This window comes from Loxodonta africana, chromosome 2 (assembly GCF_030014295.1).
Source record: "Loxodonta africana isolate mLoxAfr1 chromosome 2, mLoxAfr1.hap2, whole genome shotgun sequence".
NCBI classification, from domain to species: Eukaryota; Metazoa; Chordata; class Mammalia; order Proboscidea; family Elephantidae; genus Loxodonta; species Loxodonta africana.
The window spans coordinates 228,068,157-228,091,593 of record NC_087343.1 but is presented as its reverse complement, the minus strand read 5'-3'; the positions used below and the strand labels follow the sequence as shown (position 1 = coordinate 228,091,593).

The following is a 23,437-nucleotide window of genomic DNA, read 5'->3' as shown; positions in this document are numbered from 1 at the left end:
AAACAACAGTACCCGGGATCCCATGCAGGAAAGTGGATGGTACCCAGGACTCCATGCAGGAAAGTGAACAGTGCCCGCGACCCCATGCAGGAAAGTGAACAGTACCCGGGACCCCATGCAGGAAAGTGAACAGTACCCGGGACTCCAGGCAGGAAAGAAGATAGTACCTAGGACCCCATGCAGGAAAGAGGACAGTACCTAGGACCCCATGCAGGAAAGAGGACAGTACCCAGGCCCATGCAGGAAACAGAATGGTACCTAGGACTTATGTGGGAAAATGAAGTTCCCTATGGGGAAGGAAGCTCCCTGCTGGCAAGGCCATGGCATCAGTGGTCCCCAAGGCACACAGTTATGCAGACACTATGAGGAGGCAGTGGGTAAAGGGGATGGTGCTGTGTGCCCACCAGCCTGAGTTCTGGTCTGAGCCCAGTGGAAGAAGGTACCTTGGACCAGGGTCATGAAGAGCCATTGCCCGAGTGTATCACAGGAAGCGAAAGAGGGAGGGCAGCCTCCACCTTCCCCTAGAGCTCAGGATGGTGCCTGGAGGGCTGTGCCTCCCACTGGACAGGGAGACCCTACTCAGTGCACAGAAGAGGGGCCAGGACACAACGGAGGGGGTAGCTGAGCTCCTGTGAGGCACGTCAAGGGGTCAGGCTGTTCTGAGGCAGGACGGTGACAGGTGAGGTCATCATCTCAAGGACACTCCTTAACTGCCCTGTTCCATCTCCCCATCCATAAACTGTCAGGAGACCAGGCAGTCCCTTAAGTCCCTTCTTGTCTCACAACATCTCAAGTTTATGATCTGAGTGGAGCAGGCAGCCTGCCAGCAGCATCCCAGGTCCCCGGAAGCGAGCAAGGGCCAACCAACAGCTCCAGACTCACGGGGCTTTGCCGCAGCTCTGATCCAAACACTCAGCCTCCCGAGTCCTTAAGGTCTGGTTGGTAGTCACTGCACTTCTTCTGGAACTTTACTCCTCCTTTGCGTGGTGCTTTGGGTGAGAAGGCCCAGTAACCTAAGATTTATACAGGAATGTAGCTTTCTGGGGCTTGGCTTCTTATAAGTGACCAAGAGAATCATCTGACATCTTCTGGCCGTGAAAAGCGTTTGGGAAAACACTGCAAGTGATCTTGAGATAATCTAAAGCTGACCTAGGAGGAGTCCTGCTGAAAAACTTGGGGTCTGTGGTCACAGCCTGGATGGTGAGTGCAGAAGGGGAATGCCATGAGGAGCGGCTAGTTCCTGATCACTTGGTGCATGAGAAGGTGTTCTAGGATGTTGGTGGTTCATAACCTCTGAAGCCAGGGACCCCTAAGAAACTGACTAAGTCCTATGTACCTTCGACAGTTTGAAGGCCCACACTACCTGGGCCTGGAGCCCATGCACAGAGCTCTGATTAAGAACTCCTGAGTGGACAACCACTGAGAACCCTTCACACCTACAGCACCCTAATCCCCACCCCAAGCCCCTGTTACACACTTGGAAGTAATGAAGCACTGTCATATGTGCCCTCCCTTTCCCAGCTCCCTGAGTGGTTCTTTCTACTATAAGGGCTGAGAGATGATCCAGCTTCACCCACTGCTCTTAGATGAGAAAATTAAGTGCTCCCTACACTCACGGCACCTTCTGTGACTGATAAAGGTAGGCCAATCCTCTCACAGGACAAGTATAAACACTAGGACGTGCAAGTCTATCTAGGGCACTGGCGCATGAACACAGTGACCGTGAAGGATCCTGTGATCACCCAGAAGAAGGAGCACACAGGGCCATGAGCCCACACTGGGGCTGTGGCCTCCTATGATGTGTGCACATCAAAAAGAGGACAGGCTGAGCTGGGACTTGACAGCCATGAGGGGCCGAGGAAACCCAAGTGAATAAGGAATAAGGGTAAAGTGGAAGTAAACCAGCATTTGGAGGGATGGAAATCTATCTTCAATTATCTGAATGACCCATAAAATCTCAGTCCCTGAAATTGAATTACAGTGACCTCAGATTGCTGGTGCCACCAGGAATCTGCAAAAAGCAAACACATATCTGCTCTGAGGGAGGAAAACATCTTACTAGGCCTCAAATTATTCCCATTACACTTTTTAAACACAATCAAAGATAACCCAGTACATGAGAGACAAGACAATATGAACAAGAACAAAACAGACAGTAGAAACAGATACACTGGGACTCCAAAAGTGGAATTAACAGGTACAGACTTTAAAATAGCCAGGCTTACCACATCCAAGGAGCTAAAGGGCAAGATTAAAAATTGCAGCAAAGAACAGGAGACTATAAACAATTACATGGCAGGTATGAAAGAGAACTAAGTGGAAAACTAGAACTAAAAACACAATAACTGAAATTAAGAACTCAATGAACAGATACAATCACAGACTGTACTAAGCTGAAGACAGAATTTGTGAACTGAAAGAGTGGTCAGAATAAATAACCCAGGATGAAACACAGAGAGAAATGAAAATTGGGAAATGTAGGAGAGCGAGTGAGAGACATAGCAGGCACTGTGAGAAGAACCAACATATATTAAATTGGAGTCATAGGAGAGAAAATAGGGCAGAAGCAATTTTTGAAGACAGAATGGCTGATAATTTCCTAAAATTGATAAAAGACATAGATCAACAGCTATGCCCATCATTTTCTTTCTTCCTTGCTATATCTTTCTTGCCCATCCATCTGTGATCATTTTCCTTCTGCCCTTTACTGATGGTTGTAATTCTGCCATTATTCTATTGTTTTATGGTATTTTTTCTTCCCTTTCTTGCCTTCTTTATGAAAATTTTAAAATTCTAGGTTGTTCTTTTTTTTTTTTTAACCACATTAAAGATATTCCACTATCTTTGGCCTTCTGTTGTTTCTTTTAAAGTCTAGTCAATTGACTTTTTGGCACTTTGAGGTCCACTTCCCATAATATGCATGATGATGTTGTGATTTCCTCTTTGTCTTTATCCTTCTACTTTCCCCATCTTGTCTCTCTGTGGATTTCTTTTTATTTACCCTGCTTGAGGTTGGGTTCCTTCACCAGTATCTTTTACAGCCTCCCTGGAAACCCTGGTGGTGCAGTCGTTAAGTGCTAGGCTGCTAACCAAAGGGTCTGCAGTTCAAATCCGCCAGGCACTCCTTGGAAACTCTATGGGGCGGTTCTACTCTGTCCTATACTGTTGCTATGAGTCAGAATCGACTCGACAGTACTGGGTTTGGTTTGATTTTGGTTTGGACACTTCCTATCCTCTTATCACAGCAAATGTTCTGCCTGGGGAATCTAATCCATCCCTGTAGCTTTAACTTTCATTTCTATGGTAACAACTCCCTAATCTCTGTCTCCATCTGAGATTTCTCAGCAATTCTAAATCCAACAGCTCCCTCACCTAATGCCATCCTTCCTTGGGCATCTCCTAGATCTCAACATGCTCCAAAACAAATTCCTTTCTACCCTTCCTGATGAGTTCCCTCTACTGATTGACAGGGTCACCACCTATCTATTCACACAGCAATCACACAGGAATCCCACCACCCAATTTCCTCATAAGGCTATCATATGTCATCCTGTCTGTATCTCAACAGGCAAGTCCTTAGCACCATTGACTACTGTCCATAGAACCTTTTGTGCTATGCAGCTGAAGTTTCTAAAATAAAGTGTGTTCCTTTCAAAATCCTTGCTAAATCCCCTTGATGGCTTCCCATTGCCTTCAAGATTAAGCCTACACTTCTGATCCGGAACCTGCCTCTCTCTCCAGCCTCATGGCTCTCCACCTGAGAGGTCTAGGACCACCTGCAGCCCTGTGGATACACTGTGCCTCCTGGCCTCTGGACACTCCCACCAGCATATTTTGCATTTCACCATGGTTCCTATTCACTGAATGCTTAGTATGTGCTCATTTAACCTTCATGACAACCCTCTGAGTGGCTTTGTAGTTATACAAAGGAGGAGGAGGCATGAAGGTTTCTCTTGCCCAAGGCCACGCACTAGTGAAGTGGCATAGCATGGATTCAAACCCAGGAAGTCCCCATCTTCTGCCCACTCCTAACCAGATGCTACACAGAGGGACTTGCTCTTTCTTCTGCTGGAGCCTCTTCTACCAGCGTTTCCTGACAATGCAAGATGCAGCATAGTATCACTCCCCCACAAAGCCTCCAATGCTCCTCTGGGCTCCTGCAGCAACCTTGCAGCTGCCTACCTCAGCAATTAGCACTTCATATGGTACTTTTCTGTTTATTTGTCCACCTCCCTTCCTAAACTCTGAGCCACTATGTCCTAAAGCCCTAAAATAACTCTAGTCCGGAGTAAATGCATAATGCCCATCTTTTGGATAAGTGAAAATGTAAAAAGAAGTGGTGTCTCCGGGAAAAGGCTAAGGCCAAGCAGAGCTGTCCCTGGCAGAACACACTTCCATTAAGTGGGGGTGAGGCCGAGCAAGGGCAGCTCTCAGCTGCTAGTTCCCCTTTTCTTCCGCCCCCTGAGGTCTTATCATCTGGACGAGGCTCAACTAAAGCAACAGAAATAAAGAAACAGCAGTGGTACAAAGGGCAATTTATTCCAATACACATACCCAAAGCATCTCCATCTGGATTTTAACATGACCTCTCTGGGTTCACTCTGGAATTCCCAGGGAGCGTTCCAAACTTACTGATGTCTGACCCAGACAGGCCACATGAACCAGAGCCTCGAGGACAAAGCCCCGGTCCAGTACTTGGAAAGCTGCCCCATGAGATAGCACATAGCTTGAGATGGGCAGTGCAGTGGTGCTAACTATATGCCAGGTTTCTTCTTTCAAAAAAAACTTTACTCAGATTCCACAACATTCAGTCGTCTTGTAGATACAACAGGGGGATGGAAGGGAAAACCTCTGCAGACGGGAAAGGAGGAAGGAGCTGTATCAGCCCAGGATCTGTGCTGTGCAGTCTCGGGGACAAGCCCTCTGGACTTCCTTACTTGTTGCCAGCATTGCTACTGACGTCCCCTCCTTCCATCAGCAGCCCACGAAGACCTGCCCGTCTCAGAGGACAGAGCCCAGGCACCGAGGGGGATGTGCTCACTAGTCTGTTGTGACAGCAAACAGTCTCACTGTAGAAGCCCTGGCCGAGGCTGCGCACATCTCTGTGATCAGCAAACCTGATTTAAGATCTCGTTACAGGGCATGTGGAGCATGATGTCAGCATGGGTCTTCTCTTCATGATTAAGTTTAAGGACTTTTGAAGGCTGGCTCTGAGCACCAATCTTTCTGATATTACTTGCTTTAATGTCCTAAGATTCTCTTAGATAGAAAATGGAAAGAAGGCAGAAAAAGAAGTAAACAAGAGCTTCAAACAGTATAGCAAAAATATGAGTATTTAGGAAGAGTGTGTGTTCTGTAATTTCTGTCTCTGTGTAGTGACAGTTAGGCACGTACTAAGTATGGCAAAGAAATAAGGAGGGAGGCTGGGCTTGTGAAGTGGCAGAGTGAGGAGCTTGATAAATCTTCTCCCCCCCAAAACGGTGACAAAACCGGGCAAAATTGTCAGAAATAACCATTTCAGGGTGCTGGAACTCAACCAAACACATATAACAAACTAAGAAGCATTTATTCAAGAAAAAGGACTGGGTCAGATTCTCTGGCCTGAGGCACTCACGCACAGCCTCTGACCAGTCACCAGGGAACAGTGAAGCTATGCTAATCTAGGGCAATCCCTGGGAGGTCAGCCTTAGAAAGAAAAACAAAAAATGAAACAAACAAAAATCCTGATCCAAGACCTCCGTGGCCACACAATGGAGGAGAACAAGGCCACAGTTCTTTGGGCAGCCAGGAAACTTGAAAGTGTGCAGCTAGTAAGAACAGTTACTGCAGCTCAGCTGTGCCTGACACACTGACATTGCTCCCTAACATGGGCAGAGATCACCAGCGATCCTGGACTAGAGAGAGCCTCGTTAATCTGCTCTGGTTTGCATGTGCGAACGTACGTAAGGGTTTATGTGTGGTGGCCCCACCGCTGTGTATGTGAAACCTCTGGAGAAGCAGAATGCCAGAGCAGTGAGTCTGTGCGCTGTGGCCCCGTGGGCCTGGCTACCTGTAAGGAGGAACAGTGGACCCTGTCACTGCCTCTGAGGTCATAAGCAGGTAGTGAGTGACCAGCAAGCTGGCCCTTTTAGGAAAAGGAGATTTCAATCTGCAGGCAGTCATGCAGCCAGGGAAAAGGAGACAATGAAGCCTTGCTTCCAAGTACGCCCTACGCATGCATTTCCCTTAATGCTGCTTGACCCCTATACCTGTAGATCCATGCTCCCGCCTCCTGGGGCACTGCAGCAGCAACGCCAGCCTGTGCTCTGTAGCATCTGTGACCATGGCAGGGGATGGCCCTGATGGCTCTGCACGGAGGTTTGCAGACACTGCTTTGCTCTGTTCCTGCTCTGTAAAGCGCCTCCCCTCAGGTATAGCCCACCATTGACAGGGCCGGAAAGAACACTCCACTTTCCCAAACCTGGACAGGCTCCCTGGTCAGCCCCTTGGTGAGATGGCTATGTGGGGGTCAAAGGTCTATCACAGGAGGGTGCAGTCACACCGCAACTGCCAAAAACTATACAGCTGTTGGACTTTAAAGGAATAAAGAAAGAAAACCACATTTGTGTTTGGGTTATTCCAAGAACAACTATGGATGTTTATGGGAAAAACCCATGCCAGGAGATCTAGGAAGATGTTGCAGGGCGCGGGCAACGCATACACAGCTGTCCACCTGTCAGCTTAGCTGTTCTTTTTAATCAATCACTGGCTAGAAAGCAGTGACAACTTCTGCCCCTCCGCCACAAAGCCTCTGACAAATCTCTAAGAACACAGTGAGGGATATGGAGGAGAGACTGTCAAACAGCATGGTGCACGGAAACCCGAGGGGCCAGTTAACGTGGAGGTTCCCAGGCCCCACGGTTTAGGATCACCCTGAGGGTAACTGTCACACAGGTTATCTGCTGACTGGCTAGACTCTTGGGAAAGACGGTACGTCACAGAGCAGAAGGGCACCGTCTGCTCTGGACCACATTCCCAGCAGTCAGAGTCTGGGCACTAGATAAGGACCCAGGAAAGGCTCTGGAAGAACTGACACAGGGCTGTCCTGCAGCAGTCAAAGCAAGTCTACACGACAGGAAAGAGACGCATCCCTGCGGGTGCCCAGCGTGGTGGCGACGGCCGCACGTCCTAAGGGAGAGACTTGATGCACTCCTCAGCGAAACCGCAAGTGGGTTTTTATTGGAACTTCACAAAACGGTTTAAAAGGTCACTACAAGGAACAAAGCGCCAACACTTTTTGAGACACTTGTTGAGACTACGAGTTACTAGTATTGCAATGCAGCTAGATCAATGGAACTAATGAGAGGACTGAATACATAAAATACAGATCTACAGATGATACAACGTTAAGAATCAGTGGGAAGCTGAGGGATTATTTAACAAAAGATGCCAGTACAGTTAGTTTTAGATAAAAATATATATAAAGACTTGATTCTTAGCTCACACACTACACCAAATAAATTCAAGTTGAATTAAAATTATAAAAGTTAAAACTATATGGCTAGATGAATATATAATTTCCCTCAGAATCAAGAAAGAGGAGTACCATAAACCCAGAGAATGACCTTCTTATAAAAATAAACATATCTCACAATAAAAAAAAGTTACCAGCAATTTCTGGTTTTAGTTCCACCACGTAAAGAGCTTGGATGTCATTGCTCCAGACCTTACAACAAGAAAAAAGCTAAAGAAACTGTACATCAATAACTTTTCTTGGACTCCTCATAGAATGAAAGTCACAGGGCAAACTGTCACCACAAACCTGGAGAGACAGGTGAATACGGAAAGTCACAGCCAAGACCTGCTTTCTTGGAGTAGCAGCTGCTGGAGCCATAAACTGGTAGGAACATTTAGATGGTAATTTTTGATGAATTGCTAGAGGTGAAGTGGAGAGTAGTGGAGAGAAAGAAACTCATGGGTGCCATAGAATTAGGGGCCCCCAAATTTTTGTGGGTTTTACTTCCAGGAACCCCACCAAATACTCATAGTGAAGAGAAAAAACCTCGTATTTTTGGCAGGGCGAGAGGAAAAGTAACCCATTTAAAATACACCCAGAGTCTTCTCCATAACAAAGACCCACCTAGTCAGCAAAAAGACTTTGCCAGAGCCTTAGCTGACATAACCAAAAAAACCAAACCAAGTGCCATCGAGTTGATTCCGACTCATGGTATCTGACATGGAGAAAGGGAAATTACCCAACTACAGCCCCCTCTAGCCTTCCTGACTCACATTTGTTGTTGCTGGGGAGGTGCGGGTGGAGAGAGTAATACAGAGGTCCCCAGGCTGCAGAAAATTCCACTGTAGCTTGCTTGGCTGGCCTCTCCATTTCCAGTTCCGTTACTTGGCTGGCCTCGCAATCTGCATCAGAATTCTAGTTCCTGTGCTTGGCCTGCCCCTTGAAAATCCTGGCACCTGAATGGTATGATTAAGAATGCTGCTTATGTAACTTGTACGAACTCCCTACTTGTAAACCCCTTAAAGGTAACTTTTTTTCCCCTCGCCCTTGAGATGCAGTCTTGGTGGCAGCAGCCCTGACTGCTTCCTTCCTTGTGCAACGAAATAAAAGGCACCTCTACACTCTCCCACCTCTGTCTCTGGTTTTACCCTGTAACAAGAGAGGAAGCTGAGAAACACTTATGAAGGTGACAGCCCAGGGACATAGACTTACTAAAAGACTAAGACCTCATCATAGGCCTATGGAACTTTCCCCCACCCCCCACACTTAGCACCACATCCACAGGGCTCCAGTATAATGAGGGTAGATTACAGCTAAAAGACCTGCAAGACACACACCCTAAGAAGGAGTTTTTCAGAAACCCAAAGACAACAAAGAAATGAAAACAAGGACAGTGGAGGAAACTGAAGCCCCTTATAGCTACAGCTACAGCAAACATTTATGAAACACAGCCCAACTCCTAACATTATTAACAGAAAACCTCACACTAAGGCCAATTTACCTCAATTACTTTTTACCTGTGGCACAGGGGTTAAGAGCTCGGCTGCTAACCAAAAGGTCGGCAGTTTGAATCCACCAGCCACTCCTTGGAAACCCTATGGGGCAGGTTCTACTCTGTCCTACAGGGTCACTATGAGTTAGAATCAACTCAGTGGCAATGAGGTTTTTGGTATAATAAATACACTAAGGGCTCTAATGGAAAACAGAGACAACATGCAAAAACAGAAGAGAAATGTAAGCAGAGGGGTGGAAACTCTAAGAACATCAAAAGGAAGTGCTAGAATTAAAAAAAAAAAAAAACTAAGAAAAGTAAAGAGAAAAAGAATAAATAATAATAATAAACAGAATATCCAAGAATGTATAACATACATGTTATTTGGATAACAGAAAAAAGAAGATACAATGAAGCACAAGAAATATTTGAAGCAATAATGGCTGACAATTTTCAAATTTAATGACACACACCAAATCACAGACCACAGGAAGCTCAGAGAATACCAAGCAATATAAATATGAAAAAATCTGGTTGGCAGTTTGAATCCATCAACCAGCTGCTCCTTGGAAACCCTATGGGGCAGTTCTACTCTGTCTTATAGGGTCACTATGAGTCGGAATCAACTAGACAGCAGTGGGTTAAGCATATCATATTCAAATGGCAGATAACCAAAGAAAAAGAGAAAACTTCGAGAGTGGCCAGAGGAGGGGTGGGAGGGAAGAAATTTACCTATAGAGGAGCAAGGTAAGAATTAGAGTGAATTTGTCAAAAAGTAAGCAAGAAGAGAGTGAAGTGAAATATTTGAAGTATTGAAAGATAAAAACTTCACCAACTCACTCACCTAGAGTTCTATATCCAGTGAAATCATCCTTCAAAAGTGAAGGAAAAATGTAAGATGTTAATAATAGGAGAAACTGTGTCCAGAGGAGGGAGGGAGCATATAGAAACTCTCTTTACTTTCTGCCCAATTTTCCTATAAATCTAAAACTACTAAAAAATAAAGTGTCTTTTAAAAACAGACAGAAAATGCCCAATGATCACCAAAAAAAAAAAAAAGTGAGGAAGAAATAAAGACGTCCTCATACAAATAAAAACTGAAGGAATTCATGGCCAAAGACCCAACTGTATGTTGTCTACAAGAAATTCACTTTAAATACAAAGATTCAGATAGAATAAAAGTAAAATATGGGAGAAAGATATACTATGTTAACGATAATCAAAAGAAAGCTGGAATAGTTGTAATAACTTTAGACAATGCAGATTGAGAACAAGAAAAATTTTCAGTGATAAGGAGGTGTTACATAATGATAAAGGCATCAATTTGAAGCCGTCAGCTAAAGAGGTTCTTGTCAAGCAGGCTAGCGAACTGAAGTCAGCCAGATGCAGGGTTGGAAGGACAGAAAGGTTTATTCACAGTTTGCAAACTGGGAGGCTGGCAGGGTCTCATGACCTAAGCCTGCCAGCTCCCTGAACCAGGGCAGATTTGCTTTTATAGGGAGTGACATACATATGCATGAAGAGAGAGGGGAGGATCTTCAATCTTGTGATGCATATGCAGTCTGCATAATTCTTGTGAATGAGTTTTTGCACATGGCTCTAAAATTATTGGGCACAGCCCTAAAAAAATGGTGACAGCTCACTACTGCCACCTCAGGAAGGTCATAAAAAAAAAAAATTTTTTTTTTTTTTTATATGGGGTAAATTCAGAGTTCGTGCGCCTGCTTCTCGGCCTCCTGGTGGCAGAAGAGAAGAAACCTGGGGAATCAACCAATCGTGGTAAAGCGCTGTAAAGGATGTATCAAATATGTAGCAAGAGTAGACTTTTCTGAAAAACAACTATTATGGGATACCCTTAAAAACCCCTTCATGGCTGCCTGCTTCAAATTGCCAAAGAAAATGTAATAATCCTAAATGCATATATACCTAATAAGAAAGTATCTAAATATGTGAGGCAAAAACCAATGGAACTTCAAGGTGAAGTAGACAAATCCACTCCTGTAGCTGGATACTTCAACACCCCTCTACAGTAACTGACATAACAAGCAGACAAAAATCAGTGAGGATATAGCTGACCTGAACAGCACTATCAATCACCTTGATCTAATTGAAACTTATAGAATACTCCATTTGACAACAGCAGAATTCACATTTATATCAAGCTCACATGGAACATTCACAAAGATAGACCGTATCCTGCGCAATAAAACATACCTTAACAAATTTAAAAGAATAAAAATCACACAAAGTATGATCAGACCACAATAAAATTAAACTAGATGCCAGTAAGAGAAAAAGAGGTGGGCTACCCACAAATATTTGGAGATTAAATTGCAGACTTCTAAATAACACATGGTTCAAACAAGACGTCTCCTGAGACAATAAAAAAAAATTTTAAGCTAAATGAAAATAAAAATTATTAAAAGTTTTGAAATCCAGCATAAGCAGTGCTTAAAGAAAAAAAATAGCATTACTGCATTTATTAGAAAAAAAAGATCTAAAATCCATAACCTAAACTTTACTTCAGGAAATTAGAAAAATAAGAGCAATTTAAGCCTAAAGCCAGCAACAGAAAATGGATAAAAATCAGCACAGATATCAATAAACAGGAAAACAAGAGAAAATCAATGAAACCAAAAGCTGGTTCACCGAAAGGATCAATAAAATTGAGAAGCCTCTCGTCAGGCTAACGAAGAAAAAAAGGGAGAAGACGCAAATTACCAGTGTCAGAGAAGAATCAGGGGTCATCACTACTGAGCCTGTGGACATTAAAAGGACAATTTGATAACTTAGATAATGTGGACCTATTCCTTGAAAGACACAAATACCAAAACTAACACAAGGAGAACTAGACACTCTGAGCAGGCTTACATATTTTTAAAAAATTGAACCAACAATGAATAACCTTCTAAAAGGGAAAGCACCAGGCTCAAATGGTCACTGGTGAAATCTACTAAACATCTAAGCAGGAAATGATACCAGTTCTTTACAATCTATTCCAGTAAACAGAAGCACAAGGAACACTTCCTAACTTATTCTGTAAGACAAGCATTTTCCCAATGACAAACCCAAAGACATTACCAGAAATGAAAACTACAGGCCAATATCTCTTTTGAACACAAATGCAAAAATCCTCACCAAATATTAATAAATAAAATGCAACACTGTATCAAAAGAATTACACACCATGATTCATTCCAGCTGTGCAAGGCTGATGCCTGAACATCTGAAAATCGATTAATGTAATCTACCACGGTAAAGGGGTTAAGAGCTCAGGCTGCTAACTAAAAAGTCGTCAGTTAGAATCCAACAACTGCTTCTTGGAAACCCTCTGGGGCAGCTCTACCCTGTGCTATAGAGTCTCTATGAGTCAGAATTGACTCGAAGGCAACAAGTTTTTTTTTTTTTTAAAGCCGTATCAACAGACTAAGGAAAAAAATCATATGCTCACATCAATTACTGCAGAAAAGAGATATGACAAAATGCAACATTCACTTACCATGAAAACTTAACAGTCTAGGAGTACAGGGGAACTTCCTCAATTTGATAAAGAATATCTACCAAAAAACCTACAGCCAACATCAGACTTAATGGTGGAGAAACTGCATGGTTTCCCCCTAAGATTGGAACAAGGCAAATACATCCCCTCTCACCATTCCTATTCAACATAATACTGGACGTCCCAGCAAATCCAATCAGACAAGAAAAGAAAAGGTCTACAGATTGAGGAGGAAGAAGAAATAAGACTGTTTTTGTTTGCAGATGACATGACTGTCTATGTAGAAAATTCCTAACAGTCAACCAAAAAACTCCTGAAACTAATAAGTAAGTGGAACAAGGTCACAGGATATAAGGTTAATATAAAAGTCACTTGCTTCCTTATAGACAAACAATTACAATTTGAAAATTAAAAAACAACATTTATAACACAGCAAAAATGAAACACTTATACATAAATCTAACAATATATGTGCAGCACCTATGTTTGGAAAACTACAGAGCTCTGGTGACAGAAATCAAACATCTATATCAATGGAGAGGCAGTCCGCGTTCACACCGTTGTCTCTGGCTGTCTAGTGGGCTCCATGGTCATCAACAATGTTGTAGGAAAATCCAACTCAGGGGACAAGGTACTGAGTGTCTGCAGATAGTGATGCTAATGCTGGCAAAGCCCTGGAGATGGGGAAGGTTTGTGCCAACCTGCTGCCTTGCTATGATGACAGGGGCCAACCAGCTTGCCTGATGACTGCTGGCAAGAGAAGGAGGTCACACCTCGGCTCAGCCATTGGCTTCCAGGGTTGGCAGGTTGGGTACTCACAGTGGCCATGGCCTGATCAGACTTGGTGAGGGGAAGCTCATGTCTGATCCCCTGGCCTGCTTCCAGGACCACTTTGTGTGTGAGCCCGTTATACAAGGACACAGCGGTGTGGGGAATAAGCCTACTGCCATGCTGGAAAGTCACTTTCTCCACCTCACAACAAGCTGAAAGCCTTCTTGGACAAGGCATGCCCGGAACTTATTACAATGATTCCATGTACAGATGGTCACCAATTTTCCATTCTTATTGGTTCCAAGTCCCTGACTCCACAGCCAAACCCTGGTCCCTTGCCAAACCCAGACCACTCACCAAATCCTGACTCCCTAGACAAACCCTGACTCCTAGCCAAACACTGCCCCTAGACAAACCCTGACCCCTAGCCAAGCCTTGGCCCCAAGCTAAACCCTGACCCATAGCCAAGCTCTGACACCTACCCAAACCCTGACACCTAACTGAACACTGGCCCATAGCCAAACCCTGAACCCTAGCCAAACCATGGCCCCTACCCAAACCCTGACCCCTTGTCGAACGTTGACCCCTACCCAAGCCCTGAACCTAGACAAGCCCTGACCCCTAGCCAAGCCCTGGCCCCTAGTCAAACTCTGAACCCTGCTAAGCCCTGACTCCTAGCCAAACCCTGACCCCTAGCCAGGCCCTGAACCTAGCGGAACAGCCAAGAGTGGCATGACATGTGTGATGCAGGCCTTACTTCCACCAGTCTTTTTGCAACAGGTATTATTTGAATTCAGGTCTAAACCTCAAGGGAGGGCCATCGGAGGGTTAAAGCCTTTTTGGGAGAACTTTACCACCACTTATCAAGGTTAAGCGTGAGGTAGTGCCGTTCACTTCTCCCACCCTGTGCAGCGGGCACATCCCCATTTGCCCTTGTACCGAGGGTACTGCCCCTTGACATCTCAGCTTCATGAGGAGATCTACTGGACTCCTCACTGGAGAAAACGCGGTCAGGTGAGCAACAGGGTGGGGTGCAGACCTCGGCAAGGTCTCCAGGCCTCACACAGGGCTGTGCAGCACTGCACTGACCAGGCTGTGGGCGTGCCAGGTTGGGGGTGGGGGTGGGTGGGACAGGCTCACAAGGAGGCTGCAGGTTCCAGACACTGACTCAAGGCAGGATTTCCCAACAGTTTGGAGGTAGGTGTGAGAAAAAGAGAAAAGAAAATCCACAAGAGAAAGCCTTGCCTGGGCCACTGGGAGGATGAAGCGGCATCTCCTGAGGTGGGAAGGCTATATATAGGTGGGGCAAGCCTAGATGGGGGGCTTCCGGAGCCCCAAGCGGGGCTGCCAGAGGAGACGGCTGACTCACCGCCTGAGCTCAGAAGGAGCTGGGCTGGAGGTGGCAATCTGGAAGCTGAGGGTATCTAGATCAGGCCGCCTCAGTCATGGGGCAGAGAAGTCAGAGTTGAGGTCAAAGCCTGAGGCCCCAGAACTCCGTGGTTGGAGGAACAGCGACATCCCCTGGAGGAGCACGCAGCGGGACAAGGGAACATAGTGAGGAGGAAGGAACCAACAACCCACAAAGAAGTGCCTGATGCTTTTGTGAAGAAATGGCTATGGTTCCAAAGCAAGCACCATGCCAAAACAATCTTGACCATAATTTAAGGCCTGTCAGCTCTGGAGCAAGAAGGATCTTTGTCAGAAACAAGCTGCTGAGCACAGGGCAGGTGGCAAGACTCCAGCCCACCCCAACCCTAGCAGGCACTCTACAGGCCCACAACTGCACACAGTCACACAGCTCCTCCGTCTCCCCACCTGCCTCTGCACAATTTCCTTGATGAGTGTGCTACACAGGACCATGTCTGCTGACGCTTGTGGGGAGGCTCTCCTAGTGCTTCTGGGCACCCAGCCCAGCCCCAAACCAGTGCTGAGACGCTTAAAGAGGGCCTCTCCAAGAGGCTGGCTACTAGGTTCAAACGACATCGATAAATGGAACCCCCTATGCACCACAGGAATGAAAGAAATGCACTTCCGCTTTGGCTATTTTTAAGAAAACTCCCAGTCTGTCCCACGTGAGTGAGGAACCAATGCCAAAACAAAGATAAAATAGGACTTTATTATGCTGACTTGCCCACTATTGCCACTAGATGGCAACAGACTCCCACTGACCTAATCCACCACAAACCCACTGTTTTTCTGCTTTTTTTCTTCCCCTGGTTTCATTTATTTTTAATTTTTAAACAACTTTTAAGTTTACAGAAAAAATTGCTCAGGAAGTACAGAGCATTTTCCCTGCACAGTGCGTCTCCTCTACTAACATCTTGCATTCATGCCCTACCCTCGTTACTCCTGATGAACCAATAAACCCAAAACCAAACTCACTGCCATGGAATCGATCTCAAGGCAGAGCAACTCTACATGGCAGAGTATAACGGCGCCACAGGGTTTCCAAGGCTGTAAACCTTTACAGGAATAGGCTGCCACATCTTTCTTCCGTTGCGCGGCTGGTGGGTTCGAACCGCCAATATTTTGGTTAGCAGTTGAGCACTTACCCACTGTGCCACCAGGGCCCCTTGACAAATACTGATACATTATTATTATCTAAACTCCATAATTTACATTAGGGTTCACTCTTAGGGTTATACAATCCTGTAGGTTTTAACAAACGCATCATGTCCTGTGTCCACCATTACGGTATCCTACAAATGGTTTCACTGCCCTAAAAACGCCCCGTACTCCACCTGCTCACCCCTACTTGCCTCCCTGTTCACTGCCCTAAAAACGCCCCGTACTCCACCTGCTCACCCCTACTTGCCTCCCCGTAGGCCGCTGGCAACCACTGATGTTTTCTACTCTCTCTCTTGCTCACCCCTACTTGCCTCCCTGTAGGCCGCTGGCAACCACTGATGTTTTCTACTCTCTCTCTAGTTCTGCCTTTTCCAGGCGTCACACAGGTGTAGTCAGACAGTGTGCAGCCTTTCAGGACGGCTGCTTCCACTTAGCAATATGCACATGATTCCTCCGTGTCTTTCCATGGCTTATAGCTCGTTTCTGTTGCTGAGTTGCCCCGATGTACCACAGTCCGTGTATCCATCCCCCTACTGAAGAATGTCTCGATTGCTTCCAATTTCTGCCAATTATGAATAAACCTGCCACCAGCGTTTGCTGTTGTCAGTATTTTGGATTGTAGCCGTTCTAATAGGTGTGTAGTGTATTTCATTGTTATTTTAATTTGAAACTTCCAAATAACAGATGATGTCGAGCATTTTTTCATATGCTCATATTCCAGCCGTATATCTTCTTTGGTGAGATGGCTCTACAGATCTTCTGCCCATTTTGCAATTGGGTTGTTTGTTTTCTTATTGTTGAGTTTTAAGAGGCCTTTGTATATATTGGATACAAGTTCCTTATCAGATATGTGTTTTATAAATATTTTCTTCCAGTTTGTAGTTTGTCTTTTCATTCTTTAAACAGTGTCTTTCAAAGAGCAGAAGGTTTGAATTTTAATACAGTCCAACTTAGAATTTTTTCTTTTATGGACTGTGCTTTTGGTGTTGTACCTATAAATTCATTGCCAAACCCAAGCTCATCTAGATTTTCTCTTATGTTATCTTCTAGAAGTTTTCTAGTTTTGCATTTTACATTTAGGTTTATGATTCCTTTTGAGTTAACTTTTGTGAAAGGCGTAAGGTCTGTGTCTGTGGTTCACTTTTTGCCTGTGGATGTCCAGTTGTTCTGGCACTATTTATTGAAAAGACAATCCTTTCTCCATTGAATTACCTTAACTCCTCTGTCAGAGATCAACTGACTGTATCTGTGTGGGTCTATTTCTGGGATCTCTACCCTGCGCCACCGATCTATTCATCTAGTCTTTCGCCAATATCACACTGTCTTGATCTCTGTAGCTTTTTAGTAAAAGTCAGATAAGGTGTCCTGATGGCACAGTGATTAAAGCACTTAGCTGGTAACCGAAAAGTCAGCAGTTCAAACCCAACAACTGCTCAGTGGGAGAAAGATGTGGCAGTTTGCTTCTGTAAAGATTTATAGTCTTGGAAACTCTGTGGGGCAATTGTATTCCGTCCTATAGGGTCGCTATGAGCTGAATCAACTCAATGGCAGTGGGTTTCTTTTTTTTTTGGCAAGTCAAGGAACATCAGTCCTCTGACTTTATTCTTCAATAGAATTCTGGCTATTCTGGGTCTTTCGCCTTGCCATACAAACTTTAGCATCAATTTGTTGATATCCACAAACCTGCTTACTGGGATTTTGATTGGGATTGCACTGGATCTTAGATCATGATGAGAAGAAATGACATCTTGATAATATTTAGTATTCCTATCCATGGGATACCTGTTTGTTGAGATCTCCTTTGATTCCTTTTATCAGAGTTTTGTAGTTTTCCTTATAAGGATCTTGTACCTAACTAAATATTTCAGTTTTGGAAGGGTCCTAATGGAAATTTTAATTTCAAATTTCAATTGCTCATTGCAGCCTTACTATAATCTCTTCTTAGTTCCAGGAGTTTTTTCTACGGATGGGGGGTTGATCCTTTGGAATTTTCTACATAGACAATCATGTAATCTGTGAACAAAGACAGTTTTATTTCTTCCTTCCCAGATGTGTAACTTTTATCTCCTTTTCTTATCTTATTGCATTAGCTAGGACTCTAATATGATGCCAAATAGGAGTGGTGAGAGGGGACATTCGTGTCTTGCTCTCAATCTTAGTCCTTTTTTAGAGGAAAAAATACTCTCGATATTTCTCAAAGACAAAAGTGCTTCTACTGTTTGTCTCTAATCCAGGGGTCTGCAAACTACAGCCCATGGACCAAATCTAGGTCACCACCTGTTTACGTAATTAAAGTTTTATTGGAACACAGTCACACCCATTCGTGTACATATTGTCTATGGCTGTTTTCAATCTATAGGCACAGTTGAATGAATGCTACAAAGGTCGTGTGGCCTACAAAGCCTAAACATTTACCATCAGACCCCTTTACAGAAAATATTTGCTGACCCCGATCTAATTCACTGCCCATAGTGTCCAGAGCCCATGGAAACACAGGATCTCCCTAAGTGTCAGGACAAGTCAGATTTCACCCCAGGCTCCTGTGGTCTGCTGTCACTCTCTCCTCACCATCAGCCCCACAACCAAAGATTGTCCAATCTGTAACACAGGAATCATCACGCTTACCTCACAGGGTTTCCATGCAGAGTAAACAGGCTAAGGGAAGCGTGTACTTCATGAACCAGCAGGTGTCCTCTGCGTAAGGGCAGCACACACATGGCTTTTATCCTCTGGGATAATCTGACCCTGACCTCACCAACTCCTCCTACCACTCTCCACACTGCTGCCTGAGAAGGCTTTCTAAAAGGTGAATCTGCTCACCTGACACCCTCCGCGGGCCTGTACTGTGAAAGCCCAAATCTCCTCCCACCCTCCAGACAGTCCTGCTCTGCACTCCCACCTGCACCTGTAACCATCCCTAGTTCCTGTTCTCTAGCCACCAGTGCATCAATTACCTGAGCAAGTGGGTGGCTCCTTCAGGCTAGAAACTGTGTCTGTAACAAACAGGCTGAATGTGGTGGGGACATGGAGAAAACACACCATTCCTGTACGCCATCCCTGGTCAGAACTCCTTCCTGCCCTTGGTTAAATCTCAAGTAGAATCCACAGCTTTTCCACTCAGTTCTAGGAAATGAAAAGACCTCCCATCACTCTCGGTCTCATCTGAGTTGACATGAAGACCCTTGGGCATTATGATGAAATCCCAGGCTAGCCCCAAGCAGCAGTGCCTTTCTCTCCCTGCCGCCACCCCTTCCGGCTCCACAGCGATGGCCACAGTGGTGTGGCGGAGCGGACGGTATGGGTTTGATGGCTTCTGTTTGTGTCCTGGAAGTCTTGAAGAAAGCGCAGGGCAGGCTCAGGTCAGCTGCCCCAGGCAGCTGAGAGAGATACCAGGCTGTCTAAGGGACCGCCATTTGGGCAGGTACAATTAGGTCAGGCCCAGAAGGCACTGCAAGGTGCCCCGGCCCTAGGGGAGACTGCATGTGCAGCCTGGATAGGTCTCCTATTCCGAAGTTCAGGCCAGACTTCCAGGTGGATGGCCTGAGAATGTGAAGCCAGACTCCTCTGGAACCTCCAAGCTGGCAGAAGCAGCCCCCCCCACCACTCTCCACTCACTACAGGAGAGCAGTCTTACTGAACTGCAGACCATGCAAAGTCCTGACCTGAGGAGGACACCTCAAAGATGAGGGTCACCCTCCTCAAGGCTCACCCTTTCTCTCCATGCCCCACACCAGTCAGCAGGATCAGGTCTCAGCATAGCCTGAGAAAGGAAATCCAGCCCCTGCTTCAATAATAGCTCCATCACGGAAAGAATGGTAGGCTTGGCTACCACGTAAGGGGGGACCGTGGGCTATCAGTGTGGGTGGAACACAGGATGGATGGGGAGACTTTACTGATGGGGGCAGTCACCTGTGGCCAGGTAGCTGGAGTGGTCCTAAAATGCTCCAATATCACCCACAGGGAATACGGTGGGTGTGTAGGAAGCACCTTGTCAGGATGTGAGCAAGGTGTGGGTTATAAGGACTTATTAGATGCGACTAAAGAGCCTCCTTCTTCACAGTGTTTTCTAGGAGGGCCCAGAAGACACTCCCTCATGGAAGCAGTGAAGAAAGCACTGGGGGGGGGGGGGGGTAGGGAGCAGCCTCTGAGAGCCCAGTGTGGTTTTCCTCTGTCAACCTGGTTGGCAAAAGGGGAACTGGGCTCCTGAATACCAACGAGGATGACAGAATTATGGAATAGTGAAGGCCAAGTGGCAGAGTTTACCCAATGAGGCTAGGAGGACATACTACCTATCACTTAAGAAGGCCAGAGGGGCAGGTGGTACATGCTAACCCACAGTGCCCTGTGGCAATGCCCAATGGACTATGGTGTCCCTTAGATAGAGACACATGTATGGAGATACACATAGCATATATAAACCAGAAAACACCAAGAGCTGCAAGGAAAGCTGACATCAGCTGCTTCAAAGGAGAACCCTGACCCGTACACCCAGACTCTATACCTGAGCTGGTCCATAGACCTAGAGCCCCTATGACGGGGAGGCCAGGCCCTCTTAAGGAAGACCTGCAACAGCCCTGGAGTATGTGGCTAACATTCACCCAATCCTTCCCTAAAGGGGTTTGGTAATTGACCAAAGTAACTATAGTGGGGAAAGTGGAACACCCAGGCCTTGCAAGGGCTGGTAAGTACTGGGTCTGAGCTCTCACTGATTCCAGGGGACCCAAAACACCATCATGAATCCCCAACTAAAGTAATGAGTGGGACCCTGTCCTAAGTCTGTCTCTCAGTGGTCCATTGTATCTGCAGAGCCATGCAGTGGATCCTTACCCAGTCCCTGCCTAGAATTACGGTAGAGATACATAGTGGCTGGCTGAACACTTGTGTTGGTTTTGTGATCTTGACACGAGTAGGGCAGTAAGGTAAAGGGGGCAAATATAATCCCCGGTAACTGCTCCTACCCCAGCCAAGATAACCACCACACCGCCACCCCCCCCCAAAAGAAAACCTTTGCTGTCAAGTTGGTTCCAACTCAGTTACCCTATAGGACACAGTAGAACTACTCCATTGGGTTTCCAAGGAGTGCCTGGTGGATTCGAACTGCCACCTTTTGGTTAGCAGCCGTAGCTCTTAACCACTACGCCACCACGGTTTCCTCAGCCAAGATAGTATCCTGGAAAACCTGCAGTATCGGAGCCACCATCAATGGCTTAAAAGTTGCGGAGTGGTGGATCCCATGATAGCCACCTTCCGTCCTGTTTGGCCAAATGTGGACCATGGTGGATGTTGGTGGACTACTGTATTCTTGGCCAACGGTAGCCCTAGCAAAAGGTGCTGTGCCAGATGTGGTATCTGTACTGGCACTCGGTATCAGCTGTTTATATTCTTTTCAGTCCCCATCAGTAAAGGGAATCAAAATCAGTTTGCTTTTGTGTGGAGAGAACAGCAGTACACAATCATTGTTTTCCCTTTGGGCTAAGGTAGCTCTTGCTCTGTCATAATGTGGTCTTTAGGGACCTTGGTCGTTTTTTATATAGCACAGAACATTATGTAGACTACTTTACTGATGGCATCTTTCTAACTGGACACAGTAAACAAGCAGGTTTTCTGGATGCTCTGGTCGGGCACACAGGTGCCAGAGGGTGGGAGATAAATCATGAGGTTTCAAGGACATCCACATCAACACAGTATTTAATGAAGTGGTGATCTGGCCCCTTCATGGACAGCTACCTGAAGTAAAGGGTAAGTTTTGCACCTGGCACCTGCTAACACTAAGAAAAAGGCGTGTTTCATGGTGAGCCTTTGTGGATTTTGAAGGCAACATTTGCTGCCCTTGGGAATACTACTCCAAGCCATTGCTGGTGTCTTAGAAGGCATTCAGAGTAGGGTGCTCTGCAGCAGGTGCAGATTGCAGTGCCTTCCCCTTGGGCCATTTGGCTCAGCAAAACCAAAGACACAAGAGGAATCGTGGTGGATAAGCCAGCTGTGAGGGGAGTGTGGCACATCCGTGAAGGAGACACAGTACAGCCCACTCAAGCTCTGGAGAAAGGCCATGCCTCCAAGACAGAGCTGCTCCTGCTGTGCTCGGGGAACGTGAAGTGAAAGTGTAATGTAATCCATTTCCCTGCGGGCATTATCAGGTCCACCACAATGTGAGGCAGGCAGAAACAGCAGTGGTCAGAGAACCAAGAAAGCTACATGAACAGTGGCCCAGATTCCCGTGTCACTTGCCTCTACTGGACTGATGTCTTCAAGGCACACCTATGCTTCATGAATGTTCCTACAACCAACAAATGGAGAAGAAAACCCCAGAATGGTTCATGGGTAGGTCAGCTAAACATACTGATAAAACACAGGAACAGATTGCTTCCCCACTACACTTCCCTCATGGGTGGCCCTTAAGGCCTGTAAAAACCCGTTGCCGTCAAGTCAATTCTGACTCATAGCAACGCTATGGTACAGAGTAGAACTGCCCCATAGGGATTCCAAGGAGTGGCTGGTGGTTATGAACTGCCAGCATTTGGTTAGCAACCAAGCTCTTAACCACTGTGCCACCAGGGCTCCTAAAGGCCAGTGGTGAGGGGAAATTCTACAGTCAGAAGATCAACTCTAAGTAGGGAGAAGGGGCCTGATGTAAAGACCTACACAAACTCTACATGGAATCATTCACACAGACCCCTAGGGATAGGGCCTAGAGTCCCCTACCATAAGCCCTCATCCCCCCAGGGCTCCTAACTTCACAAACGTGGCCAGGAAGGGTTCACTGAGAAGGTGAATTTTGAATAAGAGTTTGAAACAAATGAGGGATCCAACCACATGAATGTCTGGCAGAAGAGGATTCCAGCTAGAGAGGACAGCAGGTGCAGAGCTCTGGAAAAGAAAGTCAACTTCTGGAGGCTCCTGACTGTCCAGCCAGGTCCTGATCTGCGTGCCACTCCTACTCACCATGCCAGAGCATTGTGCTCCCCTAGCTGGGATTCCCACTGGGTCAGGCCTTATCCTTGGCTTCAACAGTACTTTCCTTCTCACCTGGCACTAGATTTCCTTGTCTCCAGCCTTCTAGTGTGACTCCTCTTGGACCCTGTGCCAACCAGCCAAGCCATTTGCCACTGCTGGGAGTAAGCAGAATATTGGGGCGAGAGCTCACTTTTTTCTAGGTCATTGTGGGCCATGGTTCAAGTTAATTTTGGGTCACATGGCACCACGTATCAACCACTTGCCAGTTATACCTGCTCTCCATTTAATATGTATCATTCTTTGTTATTACTCAAAACATACTGGCCCCATTTTCCTGCTACTAACTTCCAACAAACACTTGTTTGTGATAGAATTCACACACAACTTGCACAGGCTGCTGTTTTAGCCACAGCCAAACACTATTTCTTGCCCAGGGTAAGGCTGCGCATGACCCAGCCCTCTAACGGTTTCACACCCCACTTACCAGCTCATAATGACATCACAAACCTCAGCTTTCCAGTAAGTTCTGCTATAGTTTATGGCAGAGTCGCTATGAGTTGGAATCGACTCGACAGCAACAGGTTTTGTTTTGTTTTGTTTTATGGCAGAATAGCTCCCCATTATTTTTACCCTTTGAGTGTCAGCCTTTATAACTGCT

The 23,437-nt window shown here is 45.9% G+C and overlaps 1 protein-coding gene across 16 annotated transcripts in view; it reads right to left on the bottom strand.

Moving 5' to 3' along the window:
* The window catches only part of PCBP3 (poly(rC) binding protein 3), a 458,297-nt gene that overhangs the window by 149,008 nt on the left and 285,852 nt on the right, over positions 1–23,437 (bottom strand). The gene's annotated exons all lie outside the window — the stretch shown is intronic.